We start from the raw sequence: 27,381 nt of genomic DNA on the forward strand, positions 1-27,381 counted from the left end.
TTTTCTCTTAGGGAGAAGAATTACTATTATCTATTGGTTTCTAAAATTTATTTGAATGTTAACTAAGGAGAAAGTTTGGAGGGTTGTATCGGACAGGATGTAAATTACAGAAAATAAGCAAATATTTCTCACAAAATACTTGTTTATTGGTATTAATACATGGCAAGTGGTAAATGTTTATTGAATTGAGTCATTTTAATAATTTTAGGTTCACAAACAGTCACTAAATCATGAAATAATAATAAATCTGCCATTTTAAACACTTAACAATTAATTTCACTACATCTTGAACACGACTTTTATTTTCTATTCAAGAAACAGCCGTCGCATTATTAGTACAGAGCGCTGCTTTCAAGGTCTGCGCAGTTTTCGTGGGCCCATCCGTTACACAGTCGATACTGGATCCAGCCCTCTTCAAAAAGTTTCGTCACAAATAATACAGTGGGTCACCCCATCACTTCTAGTGTTTTCATCGTCAAATTTTTGTTTTTCTTAGCATTTTCGTTGGATTTTTCCATTTCTGTTGTAGAACTGTCCTTCCTTTTACACCAACCAATTTTTCTATTGGTCAAAAGTTTGGTTCTAGCTAGGCCTACAGGCCTTTTTGAGGTTTGTTCTTTTCTTCTTTCAATTTAAGTTTTTCTTCCGTAAGTTTTCACTAAGCTTCAGCAGCTTATTTTCTCTTCTTGGTCTACTTTCTTTACTTTCAGTTTTTTTGAGATGAGGTCAAAATTTCACTCTTCTCTCCACGATTCTGCATTGATACAAATCTATTAGAAGAATGACAGGGGAGAGGGGAAATTAACTCTAAAATTTGTTAAGACTGAGAAGTCTTAGAGGACTCAATTGTTGGATCATGATTAGAGGACTCTGGTAATGCTTACGAGGAGCCAGGACTCTGGTAATGGTGGGTAGGCGAGGGGGCTGGTGAAGACAGGCCTACGGCAGATGGTGGGCCTGGTGAAGACATGGCAGCAGATGGAGAGCCTGGTAAAGACATGGCAGCAGACGAGGAGCCTAGTAAAGACATGACAGAAGATGGGTGCAGTAATGACATTGCAGAGGAGCAGCCAGATCCAGAACTGGTGGATGAGGTACCAGTTTATTCCTTGTTCTTGTTTAGTGAAGGAGCGTAATCCAAGTCAGTGAAAATATTTCGCTTCAGGGGAGAAATGCCTGTGCATTCAAAGCCAGACTTTGCCAACTCCACCCTGCAAATCCTTGAGAAAGCTGAGCTAACTAAACCTGCTATGTCCTTCAAGGTTATCTTAATGTTAGGATATTGCCGTACCCAGTATGATCATGCCTCATGATAAGCATTTTTGAAAGGTTTCATAATAGTTCTGTCCAGTGGCTGTAGTTCGTGGGAAAGTGGCTGTAGTTCGTGGGAAGTGTGTGGAGGTAGGCTTAATATGTGACTGTGGTGTTTCTTTGAAAACATTAATGACGTCCAAGTCCTTGTGGCTTGAGTGACCATACACGATTAGTAATGCAGGGGTTTTCTCAGTTCGATTCACTCGTTCTACAAACAAAACAAGTCACTTGAGGAAACCATCCTTAGTGATCCATCCACTTGGATGGGCATCAAAAACACTTTCGACTGGGGCATCTTTCTTCAGACCATTTTCCATTCAAACACGGGGGAAGACAAACAGCGGTGGAATAAACACATCCCCTGCAGCATTAACAGAGAGAAGAATTGAGACATCCATGCCTCTATCGCCTAAGGTCAATTTTCCAACTTGCTTTTTAACTTTAACACAGACGTTGCGCCAGTTTCGTCGGCGTTAAAAATCTTGGAGGGGCTGCACTTATACTTGTCCATCAACTCAGAAAGTTTGTCGAAAAATCCGTCAACTTGTTCTTTGCTAAAACCTGCTGCTTTCTGTAAACTTGTTGATTCCACTGTCCTCAGCTGCAGACCTGAATGTCTTTTCATAAACTCATAGTAAAAGTCTGTTCCTGCCTTCAATTTTTCTTTATTGAACCTATGTTATATTTTCATTTTCTCGGCAAAAGGTAAAATAAATTTTAAATGATGTTTTGGTCCAATAGTATTAAAAGTTAATTCGAAGTTAACCTCAACCAGAAGGTATTCAGAAAATGATATCAGCGTTCTGTATGTCCGGCGTGGCCAGCGATCTTCCTCGTAATTGATATGCACAGGTCCAACTTTGAGGTATAACGCACGCAGTAACTACCATGTTTTTTTATTATTTGATCTTGCATATTTCGACACTTTTCAAGCATTTTTAAGCATTTTTCATGCATATCTGCATCCATATTCTACGGTTTTTCTGATGCATATAATGCGGTCTCTAGTTATTACTTTCGATCCGTCCAATCACATCCAAATAAGACACATTTTTCGTGCAGTATGTGTTTTCCTTAAAGGCGTTTGGCACGAAAATGTGTTATATTTAGTTACGATAAGGTGGATCTAAACTGATAATTATCGACGTACTACTTCCGAATATGTGAATATGTTACAACCAGCTGACTACATCACGTGCCCTGTGCTCTGATTAGCTGACAGAAACCGAGTAGCTGCCATCTGGATTTGAGTACTTTCGAAGTTCACTGCTGTATTTGGTGGATTTCGTGTTTATACTTGCATACTGAAAACACACAGTTTCAGTGATACACTCATTAAAATCGTCCAAAACTCAGTAGGCTTTGTTGTGCTACAATAGCAGGAAGTCCGGTAACGGTACCTAGTAAATTGCAGGTTGTGGAATTTCGGTGTCCAAAGGCAGATGATTTCTCAGAAGTCTCGTAACAAAAATAGAAACTCCGCACTATGACAATGTTACAAGCTATAACGTAATTTTTGTCAAAAGGTACATTTCCTTTTGCAATCGTGGCAAAATGTTTCTTTAAGAAGGTATCTAGCATGTACCTGTTTGAAGTTTCACGCGCGATGTAGTAGCTGTCGCACAAGAATGGAAACTTCCAGTCTCACTTATTTTCTTTCCTCAAGATAATACGCAAAATATGTAATTAACTTGTGAATAATATCTTGTTTTTATTTTCATTGGATAACGCCGCATTATTCATGGTTCCCGTCAACTAAAATAAGCGTCTAATTATTTGATTTCCATCACACTACTCACAATCCACCGTGTTTCCATAAATTAGGTTTTTTTTTAAGTTCCAAGCAAATTAACATTTAAATCTATCTGCTTTATTATTCACTGCCTTTCCATTTCTCGAGGACCCGCTCTGCTGTGCTATAACATCTCGAGTAGTGAAAGAAATTTCTCTTTTGATTGCGATTATCCAAGGGCATTCTTTTGTGCAATTGTCCTCGATCGATCTGGTATTGATGCCGTTTAAGTTCTGCGCGGTTGCGCCGGCTTTCAGCTGACGTTGTGTCCCTGGACCTAACTACGTCATTTCTTGCCAGATTAATTTTTGAGATAGCGTCGAATGTCAGCTGACTTAGCTTAAACATCAAAGATACAACTAACTAATTCTTCTTCTTTTTCTTGGTTCGACTCCGACCAACTCCGGGCCACAGCCATTAAAACCGTATAGAAAAACAAAACAACATCATGGACTTTCATTTCTTTGCTGTGGTTAACAACGACCTGATAAGTAAAGGACTATGATGATCACGCCTTCTCACGACTAACTTGTAAAAGTAAATAACATCGTATTCTGTATTTCCATGAAGTTTAACAAAACATCAGTATTGACTGATTGTTCCATCGGTTCTTGGTAGAACATTTTACACATTATGAATGAAAACACACACAACGGTAGTGTAATATTATAGAAAATTTCACCAGTGTCGTGTTCGGTTTCATTCACAACAGACCAGTAATTAAAATATTTTTTTTTTTAAATGCTCACACAAATGATCGTGAAAACGACGCGGCAAGTATTTGGGTATTTCATACTGGTCACTGGTGCACTATTTTGTCTGGCTCGACGTCCGAATTTGAACACACACACTCAAACAAACAACATACTATTATAGTTCGTACATACGCTTTGCAGATTAACTGAAGTTTCACAGTAGTATACCAGCAAATCGAAGTCTGCCATATGCTTCACCCTTGACTGAACTTCTTTCAACTCTTCTTCACGCTTCGTTATTCCCTTGAGAGGGGCCACATATTTCTATTTTTCAGTCGTTACACGATTAGTATTAATTAATAAATATCTTGTGCTGTGTCGTGCAGAGCTTCGAGTATTCGCGAACTTCGAGGCAGATGACTGTATCCATACAGAGCAAAATCTAACTTCCTAACAGATTCAAACTTCTGCCAAACCAGGATTCGTCCTCGGGCCTTTTCCTTCCGCGGACATGAGTTTAATTAAATCAATGGAAGCTCAATATTCAGCTCTCCACCGTCGTACGGCTTCTGCTGTGGACCATCTGTGTTTATTTTCGCAATTTTTAGGATTGTGTACCTCAACCGATAAAAACGGAACGCTTATAGAATCACTTTATCGTTCGTCCATCTCTCTCGACTTTTAACAACGCTCTTTCTCATGAACGGGTAGACATATCAAGCTTAAATTTGTGGCCACATGCTGAGATCTACAGTCCCTTGGCGATGCAAAGAACTGAAGCTTCTAAGTCAATGAAGTCAAAAGATAGGGCCATTAATGTCACAATTTTTGATTCTCCCAAACTCTCTCATCAAAATCTATACTCACTTCTGGTTGGCATGGAATAATAAAATTTGGCCGGAAGCAAGGTTTCAAAGTACAAGTAAAGCGAAAAAATCTGAAAATTGTTGATCAGTAATTACATCATACAATGAAGTTTTAGTAATTGCTATCCGATTCCAAACTCAAAATTAAAACACTCTCTGAAGTCTCGGAATTTCCGGGAACGAAATTTCGCCAGTATCAATGTTGACAACTGGCACAAATAGTAAAGATTTTCAATTATCGAGATCAAGTAACTGTCTATATACATAGGGTAGTTACATTAGTACGGAACTCTCCCAGCATGAGTCCTACTCGCACCTGGCCATATGTTTTGTTCTTTTTAAATCGAAGAGGGAGACCAAGATATGAATACACTAAGCAGATTCAGAAGGATGTAGGCTGCAGTAGGTACTGGGAGATGAAGAAGCTTGCACAGGATAGAGTAGCATGGAGAGCTGCATCAAACCAGTCTCAGGACTGAAGACCACCACCACCACCACCACCACCACAACAACAACAACAACAACAGAGTCAATTTGGCTGTTCTCCCTCCAGTAGAAACGTTGACCCTTGTTAGTTTCTAAGTCACAACCCCTGGTTTAGAAGATCAGTCAGTAAATACTCTACATTTTACCTACCAAATTCTCGTGCAGATTTCTTCTTTTTTGAGGTACTTCATTCTTACAGTTTCCATTTATGTCTGCTTTATGGCGTGAAACACCCATAAGGAAAGCCCACTACTAACAACGAGCGAAGTATTTACTGTCTACATCGTTTTGTAGCAGTAAGGTGAGCTCTCTCTGCAGGCATGTTTCGTCACCGACTGACTCATAATTCTACTGTTCTAGTACATTTCTCCTACTTTGTAACTGTGTCTGAATTAACAAGGATGAGGTGCATTTCGTTAGAGAAATGTAGCAGACACGCGGCTGAATAGAAGGCATATTGCCATACGGAACGCAGATAACACATGTAAGTGGGCTGCTGTTCTATGAAAACTGTCTTGTATCAAATGAGTTCTGCTGCTGTTCAATGGAAACTGTCTTATAACAAATGAGTTCTATTCCCAATGTATTTCGAACGTGCTGAATTGCCACAACAGCAAAAGAAAGAAACGCTGGGCAGAACCAAAAGTGCATAATGCATTTTGTGACGGGCAAAACCGGATTAGTGGGAGTCTACCACGGGGAATTTTAACCGGGAAAATTAACGTTTGCAAAATGCTGCTGCTGGACCGGCCGACCGTGCGTCAACAGGCTGCACTGCGCGTTGCTGCTGAAGCGACCTTGGGCGAAGACAGCAGCGCGCAATCCCGCTGTATGCTTCCACGTGGCGGCCGCTGACGCTATCTGCTGAACACGGCATCGTGGCAAAGAAATCTAGATAAGCTCAGCTCGCTAATCAGCGGCTAAGGGAAAAAAAGCCTGATTCGAGCCAGTTTGGAGTACCCTTTGCTTGATCACCATCTGTAGCAACCTGCTCTGGGTGTCTTCCACTCGGCTGTCGTTCGCGTACCTCAATGACACACTTAATTGCAATTACTTGTATAAACCGCCACCATCATACCGAGGTACAAGGTATCAAGTTGGGCTCCCACGTCAGTTGGCGTCCACAGTCCGAAGACTCCTTGTGATGCTCTGCAGGTTACTCTTATCTTATGTCCACAACAATACTTCAGCCTCGAATTATTTGAATCTGTTAACTCTATTCCAGCCTTGGCCTTCTAAGGAGTTTAAAAAGTAAGCACTGGATGTGGCGAAGTATCTGGAGTTATTTACATCATAAAATCATAAGTTCGACATGATCCTATTACCCACATTTATTCCACTGGATATTATTCTTTCTGGTTCACAAATCATTTTGGATAACCTTGTTTATGTTCATCCGTTATGCAAAATTCCGTAACATTACATACACTCCCATGTGCTTTACAGAATATAAACATACCAAAAGAGTGAGATTTATGGTAACAAAGAGCTTGAGTTGCAGCAGAGATTTTCTTTGGTCATCACTCATATTTGTACAGATCGAGTCTTAACTTGTTTCCACTTATTGTTCGACATGTGCTCTTCCTGTACTGCCTTAATAAACTGACACAAAATACTTCTTGTAAGCCGGCCGGAGTGGCCGTGCGGTTCTAGGCGCTACAGTCTGGAGCCGAGCGACTGTTAAGGTCGCAGGTTCGAATCCTGCCTCGGGCATGGATGTGTGTGATGTCCTTAGGTTAGTTAGGTTTAATTAGTTCTAAGTTCTAGGCGACTGATGACCTCAGAAGTTAAGTCGCATAGTGCTCAGAGCCATTTGAACCGTTGTAAAACAAGTATGCTTTTATTCTCTTGTAACACACGATCCCAACCCAAAAATCATCAATATGGAGCTAATAGCAACTGAAGATTTGACAGCTCAACAACATTAAGGACTTTTCTAGTTTCTAAAAACTTTGTAAACAACGTTTGTTAATAGAAAATACGAGTGATGACCAAGAAAAATCTTTGCTCTAACGCAAAATCTTTGAAGATTAGCTCAAGTCACACTCTTTGGTTTGTTTATATACTGTAAACCACAGGGGAATCGTTGCCTATAGCAAAGTGTGTTACGAATTATTATGAAATTAACATATCTAGCGAGCATAAACAACGTATTCCAAAGTGATTTGTGTGCCTTTAGTAAACCTATGGAATCAAATAAGTAATGTCATCAAGTCGACCTTACGATTTTATGATGTAAATAACTCCAGTTATCTCGCCACATCCAGTGCTTACTTATTACAATCTTTTTCTGTCCTGCTACAGCTATGGAAAGGCCTCCGACGACGATGACATCTTCAAAAAAAATGGTTCAAATGGCTCTGAGCACTATGGGACTTAACAGCTATGGTCATCAGTCCCCTAGAACTTTGAACTACTTAAACCTAACTAACCTAAGGACATCACACAACACCCAGTCATCACGAGGCAGAGGAAATCTCTGACACCGCCGGGAATCGAACCCGGGAACCCGGACGCGGGAAGCGAGAAGCGAGAACGCGACCGTACGACCACGAGCTGCGGACGATGGCAACTTCCAACAGGATAATTGTCCGTGCCACAAGGCAACAGCGGTTTGATGTGCTTGTCTTGGCTACCACTTTCGCCTGAAGTGAACCCGATAGAACACATCTGGGAAACTACCTGCCGGCAGCTCAGCACCCACAAAATGGAACTGCGTGACGTGTGCATAGGTATCTGGTGGCATATATCTCCAGAAACCTACCCAGGACTGCCGAATCCTCCTTACGGAAAATTGTTGCTGTAGGTTCCGAAAGAGGACCGTGCGATACTATTCAACTAGCCACAATGTTTTTTGCTCATCAGCGTATGAGAGAGAACATCCCCTCCCTCTCATCCCCCCTCCCCCCAATCGTAACAAACAGAACTTGAGTTTGTTTGCGCCGATATGTAAAATTAATCAATGAAGACAAGGAGGAGAGATGGTCTGCAATTACTGGTTTGTAAAAGCATTTTACTTAACTACACATAAAACATAGGTTCTATTTGAAATAGCTATGAGATACCTAACAGAATAAAGTAAGGCATTCGTGATTAGAATAAAGCATCATAGCGAAATGTTTAGGCTACTGATACAATATTTCATGCTGTATAAAAAAGCATGCCCTCAAAACCAACCAGTATACAATCACTGTACCGTGGCATTCAAAACATTCAACAGTTGATTAGTCCTGAAAGAACAATGCAGCATTCCGCTAATGTAAAAAACGTTCCAAACCGGTCACGACAAGAAACAATAAACTGTGTTAAAGGAAAATCGTCTCGTCAGTGGTTGCTGGCTGTTATAATACAAATACATAGCCCCCATTAATGTCACACAAAATAGGTTTAAAAAAAATTAACACTCTAAAGTCAAACCTGACACCCGTACTCTCAGTACATTCTGCCTTTTAAAATGATCAGTCACATCACAGCAGTTTTTAGTTGAGTGACAGGAAAAAGGTAATTTTTAATTTTTTTCTATTAATATGTAGAATTCCGAAAGGAAGAAACGGGTTTAGCGGGCCACAACTGTCAGGCATTAGTTCAAGGTGCATTCATTCAAGCGACTTCCTCACATCTTACTAACTAAAAACTGTCACTTTAGTCTTTATATGGGCCTAGTCGACTACAACCTGATCGACAATTCTATTTCACATGGTTCCACCGCGTGCATCATCTGTCCTTTCATCACCTTATTAGCTAAATATTACTCTTCTATTTTTTTCTGGCTGTTTCTCCGCATCTACTATCATCAGGTCAGGTATGTCATGTTCTCGTGGGTCTTTGCTACAGCCAGCCCAATGCAATCTCGTCTCCATCGCATCGACGATATTCTATTATGGTTCTTAATATTTCCTGATTCGCCATTCTAGCAGATGGTCCGCAATAACAGGTACAAAAGAGTCCAAAAATCCTGTAGGGGCTCTCATCTTGCTTTCCACAGGTTAGTTGTAAAATTTGGAAAGAATTTCGTTTTCAAAGAAAATGATTACCTTGGATAAGAATATTTCTGTTGCCTGGAGTTTCAGATTAAAGCTACGTCATCTGCACAAGCAAGTCTAATATCTGATACCCCATGAGCTGAATACATCTGGACTTTGATGTTACAAAATGTTTTCTCTATTACGACAAACCAAATAGATGGTGGGCATATTTTCAAAAAGTCGCCCGCTCGTAAATCACTGACAAATTCCTCACTAACAGTGTTATGATGGTCATAAATGTCAAAGTCACGTAACTAGTCTACAGGAAGGAATACGGTGAACACTAATGTCAACAACAAATACGACTAAACGTTCTCATTCAGAAATGCTGTTCAAATGCCTATGAGCACTATGGGACTTAACTTCTAAGGTCATCAGTTCCCTAGAACTTAGAACTACTTAAACCTAACTAACCTAAGCACATCACACACATCCATGCCCGAGGCAGGATTCGAACCTGCGACCGTAGCGGTCGCGCGGTTCCAGACTGTAGCGCCTAGAACCGCTCGGCCACCCCGGCCGGCAGAAATGCTGTTTGAAGTGCTGCAGCTGCTGTTATGTAACAACTAACAATAAAAGGTGTACCTGAAATACTACTCGTACATCGCTGGAGAGTCTTATGCCGCACCCCGTGACGGGATTCTCGAGCGATGTGACTACAACTCCGTCCTCTAGCCTTTGCTCGGTGTCACAGGCTAACAAACACTGTACTTAGGTCGTCGACCCAATCCAAAACATGTCTTGGAAGCTACACAGCAAGCGAGTAAATTGATCGTGCAGGTAGACCGTGGAAAAATGGAAATGTCGTGTGGCTAGGGCCTCCCGTCGGGTAGACCGTTCGCCTGGTGCATGTCTATCAATTTGACGCCACTTCGGCGACCTGCGCGTCGATGGGGAAGAAATGATGTTGATTAGGACAACACAACACCCAGACCCTGAGCGGAGAAAATCTCCGACCCAGCCGGGAATCGAACCCGGGCCCTTAGGATTGACAGTCTGTCACGCTGACCACTCAGCTTGGGGGCGGACTAGGTAGACCATGAAAACGTCGCTGACAAAATGGTGCTGTCAGTGCGGTAAAAAAAAAGTTTGTGTTAAATACCAAGACAGTCTGTTCCCTTCATGATAGGTACGATCGCTAAATTAAGGAACAAATTCAAGCCAGAAATGGTGGTTAGCAAAGGAAACCCTCTACGCTGATGCTCTCTCTGACGACATCCGTGATTTTTCGCGATAACTGGATTAATAAGCGGACGAGTAATGTGAACTCGGCCAACTCCTTGCATACTGTGCGGCAACACTGTTCGTGCAAACCATGTTGACACTCGGAGCGCGGTGGCAGATGGGAACGACCGCAAAGGCATTTTCCATTTACTGTTCTCCCATCAGCCACTGCGACGCTAACTTTGTCAGCGCGAATAGTACTGATGAACTTGAGATTGGCTTTGCGTTTATTACTATGACTGCGCCAAGCGAGAATCGTGCGTCGCAAAAGTTTCTGCACTGCAGAATGAATCTAAATTTTTTCTGCACTTGTTTTTCATCTCGTTTTGTTTCGCTTTAATTTTTCCAATAATGCACGCATTTGTAAACACTTGTTTTCATTACAAGCTGTATCTAAAAATTTCAGTGAATGGTAACATAAAATAGGGAAAACAAAATATGTTCACTTGTCATCATCAAAGCAATCTCGATTGCCGACAATTCACTATAGGCCACCTTTAAAAAAAGGCTCCTGAAAACTGCATGCTATTTTTTTATCTGATCGAAGCAATGTATGTCACCCGTTTCAGGATGTGCTTCGAAACGGTGACAAAAAACACCTGTTCATTACAAACGAAATGGCTGCCTTTTTTTGTCATCAGTCTTTTGACTGGTTCGATGCAGTCCGTCGCTAATTCCTCTTTGTTCCAACTTCTACGTGTAGCTGTTACAAGAGTAATTTTTCGCCTGCATTCAGTTTTGCCTTTGCGTTAACACATTGACCGAGTGGTGAAACGAGAAACATGTGGAATCTGAAGAGCTTTTTCGTGGATTTCCTTTTTCCTAGCTAGTTAATTGTGTGGATTGTAACTACAGCGTGAAACCAAATTACTGTCTGCAGTCCCTCCGCACAACTAAGGACAACCTGGAAACAACAAAGGCAAATGTGAACAAAAATAATAAGCCATCATTCGTAATTCCAACGAATACATGTTTTAAGAGAAATGATTCTGGGGGCTCTTGCCGTACCGAAGCCGTCGTGATTCCTAGACGAGCTTTGATTCCGAAATAGTTCGCGTCGTCGACGAGAGCAAATAAAGGAACACTAAAATCATGTTTATAAGTGAAACAGCTGCTTCCAATGATGTGTGAGTACTGCAGAACCATAAGTATGTTAGCCGTCCAAACCCCCCAAACACTGCGGATACTTGCACCTCACTTCAAAATCTCACGAGACATGCACTCACTCTTCTGCTGCGTTTGGAGGCTGAAGGTTTAAAAAGAAAAATTGGTTTGACAGAATAACAACCACTGACACACACACACACACACACACACACACACACACACACACACACAACCACAACCACGCGCTACCCCATTTGCTGGATAGCACTGCTCGTAGATCCGGTAATGACGAAGTCTTTATACCCTGCTGCGCTCAGGGAATCAAATTTTCACAGAAGGCTTGCCGCCTCTGGAGGATATATCGCGTGAAAAATTAAAAACCATACGCACATATCTCCAGTATCTGGCAAAAATGCACATCCATATGTACTTTTTATTTGTAAATGAAATAGGAATCCTAACATTTAACTTCTGGCATTTCTTCATTAGCCGCTAGCCAGTCCTCGTAGCTTACAGATCCACATACAGCAGAAACTGCTCCCATCTATGCTTCACAAATTTCAATCCCAACGTATCCGGCTTTGCCAATGAATCGAATTAATCAGACATACAACAAAATGAACCACAATTCGGATTCACGTGTTTTCAACACATATTGATAATTAGACATTGATCGATTGGTCGAACTTTCAAGTCGCATCTTATACACTTAATTGTAAATATGCATTTTCCTATGGGCTTCTGACAATGATAATGTACATTCCGCAACGAGCACATCGGATGCTTCATACTGATCGACTAATCACTTTATAAGGCTTTTTTAAAGCAAATTTATTCGCCCATATCATGTTGTTAAGCCACACCAACGCATTTCAATTATTCTAAGCGTGAGAGAGGAATATCAGAAATGTTTTATATGGATTCTTTCTTCTATTCTTCTGAGGGGTTTTGTGTTGCGTCGGATATGTGACGCACGTCAAATTGCTCCGGATTCCTGCCAGATTACCTTCCATTCGTGCACAGATTTTGAGAAAGGCTGGTATTCAGAGTCGAATGTATTTGTTTGCGCCTGTGGGCTGAACAAGTTTTCCTCTTTAGGCTTTAGTAAATGTGTTATTTCTTCCTAGAGATTGTTTTCTGATTTATTTGTAGCACGAAAACGTCGTCTTTTCTCTATAATTTATAGCGTGTTGTTCAACACTTTAAAAGCTGAAGACAAAACAACGGATCATTAAACCGTTCATACCTTGCTTCCGCATGCAACAGATTATGTCTCACACACCCCCTCTTGAAACAGGAAAATAAATCGATAGTAGGTCCTGTGGCGTAATATGGAAAGTCTTAATGATATGGAAAGTCTTAAGAATGAAGGTAGATGAGAAGAAACTGTTACTTTAAGGGAAAAAAATCTTTTACCCACTATGGAATATGTATGGCAGGAGAAGAATGAACCAAGAACTTTCTATTAAATGATGCGACCTAACTTTGGCCATAAAATGACGACGAAAATATTTTGATGGGCAGCCTCAACACATTCCAGCCAATGTCGTGATAGTGTTAAGGCCACAGTGCTTCGCAGAGATTCTAAAAGGAATAGGTGGACGAAGAAGTCTTAAGGACCTACAACAAATTCGTGTCAAGGAACTTCGACGGATAAGTACGTAACCGGACAGCCACTGGAAGAGGACTGAAGTCAGCAAATGATGCACTTCATAGAAAACGTCGTGAATTATTATATAACACTAGCAGAAGCGTACTGATACATCAGTTCATGATAGTTGTGATGCATTGTTTTACAGTTATATCTGATGCAGACTTCTAACAACGAGGTCGAGTTCCTGAGACTGCACGCCTTTTGGCCAAATTAGATGCAAATACATCCAGCAGTGATAGCTGAAACTGAAACCTAGGGCCTTGCCTCTGGTAAATCTGTATGAACACCGCATACCACATGAAAGCTTCAATGCTCGTTGCCCTCTCTCACATTTCCAGTCTCGACAGCTCTTCTCCTGCTGATATCCGCATAGCTTGGAAGCCTTGGAGAAACGGTTGACTAAAGCCGGTTTTACAATGCAAGCTAACAAATTAGGGAATGGCCAAACATCGCAGCTATGCGGTGCGCCAACGGTGCTCACAAATATATCAGCACACACTGATTGTGTGCAGGTGTTATGATCCGGCGACGATGATACACTACGTTTATTTTTGTACTAAAAACACAACATCCGTGCACGCCAGTTGTTAATAATACAATCGTGTGACCTTGCTGCTCAAATGAACAACGTGTCGAAGAAATAATTATAAAGTAAAATACTACTATTTTCTGTTCAAAGCGTTTTCGGAACTGTCATATCGTGGTATTACCATAGGGAGGGCTGAATAGGTCTAAATTTGATATCTGTGACTCAACAAAACGTTATTCAAATTCGCTCCTACTCCATTTCTGCATGACAAGGAGGAATTTAAAGAAGTCCCTAAACTAGAAAAGACAGGCGAACTAATGGATGACTGGACAAGAATTGATGTCGGTCATACAACCCCAGCACGACGGAAACAACAGCAACTAGAAACTTTTAAACATGAAATATATATAAAACGTCCTAACAAATTAAAACTGTTGTGTGGACCTTTGCTTTTTGCACGAAAATGCTCTACCAATTGAGACACTCCACTGCAGGGTGAAAAATCATGAAATGTTTATATTTGAATAAATCGGGAGTAACCGCCAATGCATATAATTTATTGACTTTTCTCGTCGTTAACATCAATGAAATTTAGTAGATTTTGTCCAAAAAACACTATTATCAGGCGACGGTTGCAAAAATATTTTGATAATCCTAAACTGCATTAATTATTTCAATCCATCATCTGAATTGTTAAAACTATACACAAGTCAACAATACTGGCTAAATTATTATTTTTTTAACTTACACATTTTGCGATGTGTAAAAATGATTCCGAGCTGTTACGTATCATTGAGTCAATGGCATCGGGGTACTCCTCTAGGAGATCTGCAGTACGTCCTCTTTGCAAGTACTTTCAATAGCGGAAACCCGGTTTTAGTCATTCCCATAGCACCGATACGTTGGTCCTATAATGGTATACAAAATATACCTTCCTGACAGGGGTAAAAAAGTCCGTCCATCGAGACCTTGCCGGAGATTCTCGGTTTTCCAAGAAGCTGTCACATTTGCACATCAGTCGGCCCGGCACTTTATGAAAACTCAATCAGTACACATCGAGCCTAAAACAGTACGTAAGCTGTAAATTACCCCATTGTTAAAACAAGAGGTGACCTCCTGCTGCAAGTGTATCACCGGTTTCCAAACTGATATGGCCCAAGAACTGAATCGCTCCTTTCGTGATCTGAAACAATCTGTTTCACCTATTTGCCAGTATAGCAATTTGCACTACCCATGGTTACAACAAAATGCTGTACGTAAACTGTGAAATGATTTATATCTACGTAATATACCCCGAAAGCCACTGTACCGTGTGTGGCGAAGAGTACACACTATAGCAATATCATTTTTACCTCTTCCCGTGCCATTAGTGAATGGTGCGCGAAAAGAAGTCTCATTCTTTCCATTCTGTAGGCCTATAAGATCATATTTCTCTAACATTCTTCTCGTGATCATGATTACAGGCAACTGCGTCCTTTATGGCAAAACGGATATTTGCTGAAAATGTTTAAAAATGAGAAAGAGTGACAACTGATTTGGGAGAGTATTACAACATTGTTTCTGCATCTACTTGAGCTTAGGTTTTCGCATGGCAACAATGGAGAGTTACAGTTCAGTGAGTAGAACGCGCTTTTTGTGTGCACCAGCAGCCTTATACTTCGGTAATGGCCGGGTCGTTTCCACTCATTAGCCACGCCTCCAACGCTGGTATTCACATCAAACACAACTATACCGCATAGAAAAGACTTTAAGATACATGTGCGCAGATCCATGTTTAGTGTCAAGAAACAGGTCGCCTATCACGGACGGGAAAATTACTAAAAAAAAAATACAAGATACAGTAAAAACGCAAATGTGACAAAATCTAGTTAATTGCTATCTTATCAATCGTTCAGCACTGTGTCATGTACCATAGTGCTGAATTAATCTCGTTTTTATGGAAGTAAGGATGGTTATAGAAATAACTCTAGTGGAGCTCTTATGCGTTCCTTAATCACTTGTAAGTTACTATCGACGAAATCTTGTTCGTTGGTACGCGCCTCAATGTTTTTTCTCCATTTTCATTGTCTCGCTGAGTTCACTTTTCTGTCTTATGGTGCGTTTAGATGGAGCATATTTTTTGGTCTTGCTTGGCTTCAATAGCGTTGCTGTCAACACTGCTGCAATGTGGCTGCAATAGACAACACTTATAGAGGTACGGATGGGCAATATTGCTGATGTTGCACGTAGTTGCCGACCTACTGCCGAGAGGTTGGAAGTGTCGTCCACCAAGGGTGGAGAATAACTGGCACTGCCATGGAGGTACGAAAAGGAGGGAGGTGGCAGTAGAGACACGCTGTGCGTTGTTTTGAAGCCGGAGTGGGAAGGGCCTGCCGGCATTTTAAGCAGCCCAAAGCTTTAGCAGACTATTGTTTACGAGTGCTTCTTGTTCATTACTTCTGTCGGTGCGCGCAACTGTTTTAAATACTAGAATTTATAGATCCTACAAGAATAACATTGTGCCAGGAAAGCAATTTCGAACGTTTTTCTATTCTTGAATGCGTATTTGCTCTAGTAATACGACACAAGAGTGACGCCACGGAAGTGACACCGCGGTGAACTACGGCGGGTAGTACGAATGCAGTGAACCTAATGTTTTGGGCTAGTTAAAATGGCGGACACTGTTTGTTACTTAATGCCACGTCCCCCCCCCCTTTTTAACACCTTCATGGGTACCGCAGGGCAATATCTACCTCTGCCGTTGTCTGTGAATGCTTTCCTCTCGCTCTCATCTGTTTCCTACTTCTCTCACCGACAGCGCTGCAGTCACGTGTCTGAATGAAATATTGTTTCGGTTAGGCATATTTTAGCAGTTGCTTCTTGTTGTGTATAGCGATGGAGAAGAAAACAATCGAGAGAACTGCGACCCTTCTTAAGGATGTCAAAAATAATGTATAAAAAATCTGTCTGAAAAACAGTTGGCAAGCTTACGCCGATGAGCTCGGAATCACGCTTCATAAGGCATACAAAAAATTCCGAAGCCTTAAAACCGGCAAAAAGTTGTGTAGGAAGGCAATAAGCACAGGAGACTGTTTCTCGAGATGTGATTGTAGCAAGAACTGATACTGTACAGGTAAACATTGGTATGTGATGGTAAACAAAATAAAATGTAAATAATTATATTCTTATTTCAAACTTATCTTAATGAAATCTTTCAGTCCTACCAGAACACTGCACACTTGTGGTAGGGGTCATGACGCTTATAGAGGAATAGTGGATTTTAAAGAAGCACTGTATAAAACCTCTGTACTCATAAAAAAACTACTCATGATCGCCAATTGGGTTGTAACTGGTAAACAATCTCACATATCTGTATTGGTTTTAGCAATTCTAGAACCAATTGGTTATAGGGATATTCGACATTGTGTTTCGACATACTATTAAAATTCTGCAACAGGTACTTGTGGTTCCAGCATAAGTTCACTAGTTAAATTTTCTCGAACATTCTGCTTACATAAAAAGAACGACCCACTAAGGGCGATTTCTCTTGTTCTTTCTAATCATTCCCTGTGTGATGTAAAAGCAGCACAACATACTCACTTTCACTAATTTGCAGTGGCCACAATGTTGACGGACATCGTCGTCGTAATATATTGTCGGGAATCGTGCAAATTTTATGGCTCATGTAAGTATACCTTTACTGGACACTTGGTAAGTTGTCCTTGCATTTCTTATGGCACAACTTAAAATGTCAGGAGAGCTGTTGTAAAACTTTCCGACAGATTAGAACTGTATGCCGGACCGGGACTCGAACCCGGAACCTTGCCTTTCGAGGGCAATGCTCTTACCCACTGAGCTATCCAGCCATCTTTGACAGCTTCAATCTGTCAGCGTCCTTCTACTACTTCTAAACTTCTCAAAAATTCGTCGTAGCTGTGTGTACAATATGCCCTCCTGCTATTCTGTACAATTCCTCGTTTTCTCTCCACCACATGTAGGCCTACATCATTTACTACGAAATCAAATTGTAAATGACCAATGCCAAATCTAGTCAACGAACTATGGAATGCTATCAGATTCTTATTCTTGGAAACAAAAGTCATTTTCTGATAAAAATTATAAAATAATTTTCCTTCTTTTGAACGGTAAATTTCTGGTATTCCACACCAATTTTGGTCAGAACTGTATCAAGATTTAAGTAAGTAATTATGACAAAAGTATGTAATGGTGATGAAACATTATATCTTAAAGGTTGCATTGGATCTACATAAAAAGATGCGAGTTCCCAAAGCTTGCAGCACGACACAACCAAAGATGATCAAAAGGAGATTACAAAACAAAACTCGATAGTAACAGCAATACTAAAATACCCGCTCTGTAAACAGCAGTCAGATTGAGAAGTAAAGGAAGTGTTCTTCAAACGTTTGCTGCTTGTATGACGCTGTCGCACTGGACACGATTCTATGCTGCCCACGGGTGAAATGTAAACCTACCTGCTCGTGCATCATCAGTATATAGCCAAGACTTTCGCTGAAAAGCTCCACAATTTCAACTTGCTATAAAGGCGGCAAACAGAAGTGTAGTTACCTGAATTCACTTCGTAATAATCTGACTCCCATACCTCTGTGCACGTGCTGTATGCTTCCATGTGAATTTCCCATGGATTGGCAGCTTCTGGCCCAGCTGGCCTTCGCCTATTTTTGATATTAGGAAGAATATCCTACCCTTTGCTAACACATTGGTCCTTTACTTTGTGCAGCAGTTGGAAGGATAGACATGGTGGTTACCCTTTCCAACACACGTGAGACAATAATTTGCTCTCGCATACTCCCTTTATCTAATTATTTATCTCCATCTCAGTTTTATGCCGAGATCCTGTCTTTTATTGACCTCAAACTGACCACAATGTTCTTGCTGTCTGGCCGTGCATCATTTTCGGCACAATACTGTAGCATTTAACACTTTCACCACATTAATAGAACACAGAAACAATGAAATAGGTGAAAACATCTGCTAGCGACGTGCTCATATTGCACGAAAAAAGATCACTTAGGGGCGTCTGGGTGTTACACTTAGCCTGTAGGAGAAGTAGTCATGAGATTTTAATTAACACTCCAAAAAAATAAATTTACGTCTGTTTGCTTGTTGTCTGCCATCCTGAAACGCACCAAAATTTCACTAGCTTGCGAATCGGGTCATGAGTTTCAAATTATGTTTTGACATAAAAAGGAAATTTAATTCTCAATTTTTGCTGAAGAAGATTGTGATTTGAAAGTCTTATATCTTTATCCTGAAATAAAGATGATTTCAGGAGATATAACACAACAATATTTTCGTAGCATGTGTAGAACATATTTTCTTTATTTTGTCACACTGGCACATCTTTGAAAATCTAATAAACTTTCTGGCGAGATGTTTAAAAAGAAGAGTAGTTCTGAAAACTAATTTGATTCAAGCAACAAAAAGTACATTTGTTTAATAAATGGCAAGGAATTGGAGCATTAATCTCACTGTATCTCGAATTTATCTATTATAACATTTTTTATTAACAGACAATTAATAATTTTTTTCATTCGTGTAAAAGGATAAAGTTTCAATTAATACTAACAAAGAGATAGAGGGGCTGGCCAGTACTTAGTACAGCCGATAGATACTGTTTTTTGTGTATCTATCGGCTGTACTGAGCTGAGGTAAGTACTGGCCAGCCCCTCTATCTCTTTGTTAGTATTTGTTTCACATCTTTATATGAGATTTTCCATTAATCATTTAAAGTTTCAATTAAATACTTCTATCTGTTATTGATGAATAACGAATAAAAGATTTTATCTGTTATTGATGAATAACGAATAAAAGATTTTATCTGTATTTTGCTCTCGCACAGTGCAACCACGTGTGGGCCACTCAATGGGCCAAGCTCCAACAGGGTTCTACAGTGTAGCATGCCGCTCTAGGAGCCAAAACAAAATGTTGCAACCCATTGATAATGTGAAGTGGAATGTCGAAATTTGTTTTTGACAGCTGTGGAAATGTATTATGGCCAATGCGGATAGCTAAAGAAGTCACCTGGTTTGGTCTGACACAGCTGTAACATTTTCGCTGTTGCCAAAAATGAATTACCACAAAGCACTGCACTTTATCAATAGTTGTTTTGACCATAATGTATTTTAAAAACAAAGCACTTCCAATCAATGGTATCTGTATATAATATGATAGAAATGTCATTATTTCCTTTATCAATGGGCTGTCTCATTTCATTTTGGCTACTATGGCAGCGTGATATGGTAATGTGGCATGGGGATTTCAGTATGTATCAGGACTGCAGACACTTGCCTGAAGAATAAACAAAAAATTCTGTTGCCTTTTAGTAGTGTCAGTGATACATATGGGATATGAGATGCCAGACTAACCTATGGTTCTTGAAGAGGAATAAGAGATGTTTCAGTAGCTGCCGGGCCTCGTAACATTAGCCAAAACGGCACTGCTATGCTAGTACTGTGAATGGCTGAAAGCAGGGGAACTATAGCCATTATTTTTCCCGCAGGCATGCATGTCTACTGTACAGTTGAATGATGACAGCACCTATTGGGAAAAATATTCTGGAGGTAAAATAGTTCCCCTTTTAGGATCTCTGTGCAAAGATTACTCAGGAGAAAGTCATCAACAGGAAAAACAAAACTGGTAGTGTAAGGGTCAGTGTGTGGCAAGCTACCTCCTTCGATAAGGTAGGCAGGCAAGCAAATTTAAAAAGGGAACTGGATATGTTGAACTTAGATACAGTGGGAATTAGTGGAGTGTGGCAGCAGGAAGAACCACTCTCTTCCTCAGGTGAGTACAGAGTTACAAGTACAAAATCAAATATGGATGACGCAAGAGTACGTCTAATAATGAATAAGAAAATAGGAATGTAGGAAAGTTACACACTATGAAAGCCAAAACAGACATAAAGCCAAAATCCACAACAGTAGTACAAGTTGATATGCTAACTCCGCAGATGATAGAGAGATTGAAAGTACATACAATGACATAAAAGAATTTATTTGGATAGTGAAGGGATATGAAAATTTAATTGTAATGGGGGACTGCAATTCAATAGTAGCATAGGACACAGAAGTAAAAATAATAGGTGAATATTGGCTGTAGGTAAGGAATGAAAGGGGAATCCCCTGGTAGAAATTTAGACAGAGCGTAATGTCATCACTGCTAACATTTGATTTAAGTATTGTGTGATAAAGTTGTATAAATGGAATAGACCTGGAGACATTGAAAATATAATGATAAGACAAAGATTTGGGAACCAGATTTTAAACTTTAAGATATTTCCGAGGGCAGATGAGGGCTCTTACCATAATTTATTGGTCTGCAGATTAAAACTAAAGAAATTGCAAAAAGGTAGGAAATTAAGAATATGGACTTCGATAAATTGAAAGGAACAGAGGTTGGTAAGAGTTTCAGAAGGAGCATTAGATAACGATTAACAGAAACAAGGAAAGTGGTACAACAGATTGTGAATGGGTGGCTTTGATGTGACGTAATAAAGGCAGCTGAGGATCAAATTAGTAAGAAAGATAAGGCTAGCAGAAATTATTCAATAACACCGGAGGTATTCAATTTAATTGATAAAGGGACAAAATATAAAAATACAGTAAAAGAAGCAGACAAAAAGGAATAGAGACATCTAAACAAAACAAACTGACAAAGTGCAAAATGGCTAAGCAGAAATACATAAGGACAAATGCAAGGCTGCAGAGGCACGCATAACTAGGGAAAGAAAATAGATGCCACATATAGAAAAATTAGAAAGACTTTTGGAGCAAAGGGAAGGGCCTGTATGAATATCAAGAGCTCAGATGGCAAGCCAGTAATAAGTAAAAAATGGAACGTTGAAGGATGGAAGGAATATATAGAGCAGCTCTACAAGTGAAATGAACCTGATGGCTATATTATAAAAAGAGAACATGAAGTAGGACAACATGAAATGAGACACACGAAACTGCAAGAAGAATTTGATGGACCACTGAAAGGCCTAAGTGAAAACAAGCCCTCTGGAGTACATAAAATTTCCATGGGAATTGTTGGTATCCTTTGGAGAGCCATCCATGATAAAACTATTCTATCTGGTGTGCAAGATACATCAACAGATGAAATATAATCACACTTCAAGAATGTGGTATTCCAATTCCAAAGAAGGTAGGTGCTGACAGGAATGAATACTGACAAACCATCAGTTTAACGAGACAACAAAAATATCCAATCGCTGATAATATAATGTAAATGGATAGACAAAAAAACCCTAGTCACCAAACAACAGCAGGAGAACACACACAAAGAAGGATTTAACTTTTACAAGCTTTCAGAGCCAGTGGCTCCTCCTCCTGCAGAGCAGTTGAAGGGGAAGGAAGAGGGGTGAAGGAAAAGGACTGGAAAGGTTTAGGGAAAGGGATACAGTTAAGAAAAGTCACCCAGAACCCCAGATCAGGGTAGATTTACCGGACGGGATGAAAAGGAAAGAAAGTCTCCCCTGCTCTGTGAATAGGGCATATCCTGAGGCATTAAGGAAATGTCAATCTGATTATGGACACAAGTGTGGGGGATAAAAGTTGTACGGAAAACCAGGTGATGAACACAGCAAGCAGGTTAAAGTGGATGCAGACTGAAGTTATTCAGAGATGAAGAGACTTGCGCAGTATAGACAAGGATGGAGAACTGCATTACGTCAGTCTTCATAGTGCAGACAACCACCACCACCACAACAACAACAATAATTAAAAATTTATGATTACCTGTCACAGGCTGGTTAATTTTCATGTAGACCTCTCTATAACCCCTACATGCCTACTAGGTAGGTATACCTAGAGCTGGTTTAAGTCTGAAGTGAAAACTTCAGTTGTCAAAGGGAGAAGGGTGACCAAGTGCAAGGGAGAGGGGTGACCAAGTGCACAACAAGAATACAAGATGCATCATAATTAATGGCACAAACTGACAGGGTGAAAGTATATGATAACTGAAGCAAAAACATTCCTGCTAACATGGGTCCACAAACGAGCCGTATGCAGGATAATTGCAAATGTGTATCTACGAGCCACCAGTAACTTTGACATCAAATGTTGTCATAGATAGTGTAAATGTCAATTTATCCACTAAGTTTCCATTTAATTGTGATCAAATTTCACTCAAGATCAACCATAAGAAGAAAATCAATACCACTTCAGTAAGTTATATGTGGTAAACAGCATTTTCCAAAACTCAGGAATGACTGTTTGGACTGTCAATTTCAGCCACTGAAAGCAAATACGTATAACTCAACAGATCTAATTTCTATTTTCCAAGAGATTGCTAAGTTAAAGGTTAGAAAAATTTCGATCTCATGTTTTTATCCAAGGGAAAAAACTGTCAATATGTATACCAAACCACAGTAGAAATTAATCAAGACTTTATTAACAGAAACATTTTTCTTTCATATCACACACAAATTTCCTTTTGAATTAAATTACATAACAATTTGACTATATTTATCAATTTTCAATTACTTTCATAGAAAATTTTCTAAAATTTGCCTATGTACTCTTGAATTTTCTTAGCATTTAACATACAACTATGGCATTTAAACGATGTCTTATGTTTAGCATGTTATAATAAAAAGAGATATTTTTTTATACTTCTGTTTCACATTTTCTGATACAAAGTGAAATAATTTGTAAATCATAGAATTAAATTGTTCCGATTGTTAAAATAAAATCAAAATTTGTATCTTCATTTTTTCGACTCAGTTTGATACACATTTTTACTGAGGCTAGAAAAAAAAAACAGGTGTAGTTCTTTCTACAGTCATTAAATCCTTTAAAGGTCCTAGAAATTCTCCTAAATGGGAACGAATTATTTTTTTTTTTTTACTATTTATCAGAATAAGTTTCAGAAATTCATTTATTGTACAGTGAAATGTCTGTGTAGTAATTTCTGAAACAAAACTATCGCCCTACTTACACGACCACTAGAATAGATATCTTTTTCGGGATCCTGCCAGGAGCCAGGTGAAAGGCAACTAATGTCTCGAAGGGTGACGTCGGGAGGGGGGGGGGGGGAGGTATGTCTACGTCGCTTGCGTGGAAAAATGTTATTAAACAATCCCTTGATATACCATTTTCGTCGTCTAGTTGTTCGTTAACGCCTTATGTCCCTTATGCAACACGGGCGTTACTCGGCAAATAAATAAGAGAACGACTAGACTGCAGAACCCTCTATGGCAGCTTTCTTACTGAGTAATTCAATAAAATCTTTTAGGGTAGGTTGCGTCATTATGAAACACTGAAACTAACTATAAAACCGACGTTTCGACCGACTTAAGTTAGTCGCGCTGAAGAGAATCGCTGCAAAGTCGGTCGAAACATCGGCTTTAGGTCTACCCTCACGGTAACTAGTTCGTTTGTTGTGAAAAACGAGGTTTTTGACGCTCGTGCTTTTGAAATTGAGCAGTGAAGTTTCATTTCCTTTTATAACATTGACGCATCGAATTTCTCGATGAGCACCTTCAGAAGTATTACAAAACAGACGCAATTCAACTTCTGGCGGCTGCCTCAAACGACTTCCAATGTTTTCTTCGTTCACATTCCACTAGGAATGGTTGTCATTTACGCTTACCTCATGTTTAATCTTATCTGTGATAAGTAATTCTCAGTTACAAATGTTATTAACAACCCAACGGTTCAAGGACGATGTTACAGCCATACATCCAAGGCAGATGCGCACGGAGACTGAAACCTGTAAGGCTCAACTGCGATCGAAATAGTAAACACTGGTTTACAAATTCGAACATTCCCTTCGCTGTTATCACTGCGCAAACGCAAACAACAGACGGGTTTTTCTTGTGACTGCAGTAGAATATTACAAATGACAAAACTGTCGCAAGTTGAAATGCTGCCTACGCATTGCCGGGTGACGAAAACGTGTAAAGTGTTCAAGGAAACAAGCTCTGCTTTGACGAAGAACTTTTCCAGCCACGCCAGAGAGAGAGAGAGAGAGAGAGAGAGAGAGCGGCTACCGATGCGCGCGGTTGCCATATCTCCGTGGGAAGTTGGGGAGGGTGGGGAGGAGTGGGGAGTCACTGACCTTCGGGCGTCCCCTCCCACTCCTACTACTTGGCCGCAAACTCAACGGACAGGCCTGCCTGGCTCTGTGAGTGTGTGTCCCACTTGCGTGCCTTCGTCGAACGGGCAAAGCGGAGTTCACGACCGCCACAATGTCGTTAGTGCCCGTGGCGCAGACGCCGCTCGCTCGTCTGCTGCCCGTGATGAAGGGAAGACCACCCCCTGGCGAAAGGGCTGCCGATCGAAGCTTTCCCGATAACCATTTAAAGCAAATGCCGGAAGCAATCGCGTGCCGAGAACTCGAACGACTGTTTGAGCTCCTAAAGATTCCAACATTTGCGTAGAAATCACATGGGCCTCAGGGCATTGTAAAATCTCCGCTGACAGTATCTTTGTCGAGGCCTTTGTTCCGAATATCTTTATACAAAAAATACCCTTCTTTCGAGGATAAAAACAATACGAACCACTAAAATGTGAAAGTTCTGTTACAAACTGTGATTTCTTTAAAAAGGATGGAATATGTAGTAGTAAAATTATGCAAAGCATCCCCCACTGACAATAAGTTTAACACAAAGCAATGGCACAATGTGCATAACACAGAAAAGCACATAATACTAAGGTTTTCACACTGACAATGCCATGAGGATCATCATGAGATAACAAATACCACTGCTGTGGATAGATAGTGACTTCAGAGATTGTAGGTACAATACATTATATGCAGAGACTATTGTTAGCAATCCTAAAACAGCCACAGGAAAGCACATCAAAACAATGAGCATGTCAAAAGTGTGGCTTGCCGATGGTACATCAAGTGTGTTCCAATATAAAACAAGTTTTTATATAAGGCACATTCAAATTATTATTTTGACGTGAAATATGCACCATGGTGTGGCATTCTAACATTGCCTTTTGTTAGAGATTAATACAAAACTGAAAAGTTGCACAGAAATAAAACCATTATGGGTTCTACTTGAATCAAATCACATTAGTGACAGAAATTCACTAATATTTTGATTAGAAAGAAATTGTCACTGAGATCTGGACAGGCAGAAATAATTAACGATACACTATTGACATGTTCTGAGACATCGAGGGCTCAACAATTTAGTATTGGAGGGCAGTGTGGATGGTAAGAATCACAGAGGGAGACCAAGAGATGGATACACTAAGAGGATTCAGAAGGATGTAGGCTGCAGTAGGTACTGGGAGATGAAGAAGCTTGCACAAGATAGAGTAGCATGGAGAGCTGCAGCAAACCAGTCTCAGGACTGAAGACCACAACAACAACAACAATGAAGCAAATCACACTACTAAAGTCAATCATTAAAATTGTTCTTGGATTGGAGGATTATAGTAGCTGTAACGCAGATGGTTGTTTATCATATAGCTTAATTTAATTACCTGATTATTCCACCATGACATAAAAAACACCTCTGTAAATAAAGAAACAATCATATGACAAAAAAAAAACAGGCAACACCCCCCCCCCTCCCCTCTTCCACAAAAAATATCTAGATCACAGTACAAACATAAAGACGATGAAAACCCATGTTAATTGAATTCATTGTTTGTTTATAGCTATTATGATAAGCTGCAACTCCACAAGAACACATATTTTGCTTGGAAAGGTCTTTGACAGCAGCCCTTCTTAGATACAATCTATATTACATCACTTAATGAATAAAAAGAGCCACCTGGATCCCCAGTTGCAGGTTGCCTACCTAACAGTCTTCAGGGGAAACAAAAATTTAATTTTCAATATTTCATATAATTACTGACCAAATTTAAAGAGCTGTCATAATCTAACCATTAAGAGGCATAATCTTACCCTACAGGTTGAACACAATACATCAAGTATTAAAGTTGGGAACTGTGTATATGTCTTAAGAAAGACTAAGTCACAGCACACAAATTAGCCAGACTACATTCATCCAGTATTTAAGAATGAGAGCACTTAATGACTTCCACCTAACTTTACATACACTTTCAAATCTTTTCAAATTTTTTTCTCAACAGATATACATCTCTCTCAACATCACACACAAAACAACAAAAAGAAAATGTTTATTGCTTACTACATTTTCATTGACACAGTAAAACTTCAGCATGAAGCATGACGTTTTAATTCACAACTTCTTTACTATTAACTTCACTCACAATATTTTTTTGCAGGCAGAACCCACTTATACCACTGTACATACCTGTAAAATTATATGTAATTGACCACTGACCATTGAAAAGAGTTGGGCTACATTTATTACATGATCTTTCTCAATGTAGATTATGTAACAAAACATAAAGACAAGGCAACATACTGCAGCTTTGTGGAGATCTAATGTGGTAAACAACGCACTGCTAAGCCTCACACATCCATCTTGATAAGATGAAGACATATTCTCCTCTTACTAGCTACAACTTAATGAATAATATAAAATGTATGTGTGTGTGTGTGTGTGTGTGTGTGTGTGTGTGTGTGTGTGCGCGCGCGCGCGCTGGACATGAACAAGGGCTATTCAACAATGAAATATGTGGACTTTTTGCATTATTTAATTAACTAATACAAAAATTTATTTTCCTTGCGTGCGCACACACACACACACACACACACACACACACACACACACAC

The 27,381-nt window shown here is 39.9% G+C and overlaps 1 protein-coding gene and 1 non-coding gene across 2 annotated transcripts in view; both read right to left on the reverse strand.

Moving 5' to 3' along the window:
• Positions 1 to 27,381, reverse strand: part of LOC124711492 (bromodomain-containing protein 4-like) — a 266,949-nt gene that overhangs the window by 215,960 nt on the left and 23,608 nt on the right. The window lies entirely within an intron of this gene.
• Positions 17,462 to 17,537, reverse strand: Trnas-cga. The gene has a single exon. It is a non-coding gene; the product is annotated as a tRNA-Ser (tRNA).

Source organism: Schistocerca piceifrons, chromosome 8 (genome assembly GCF_021461385.2).
Source record: "Schistocerca piceifrons isolate TAMUIC-IGC-003096 chromosome 8, iqSchPice1.1, whole genome shotgun sequence".
In the NCBI taxonomy this organism is placed as follows: domain Eukaryota; kingdom Metazoa; phylum Arthropoda; class Insecta; order Orthoptera; family Acrididae; genus Schistocerca; species Schistocerca piceifrons.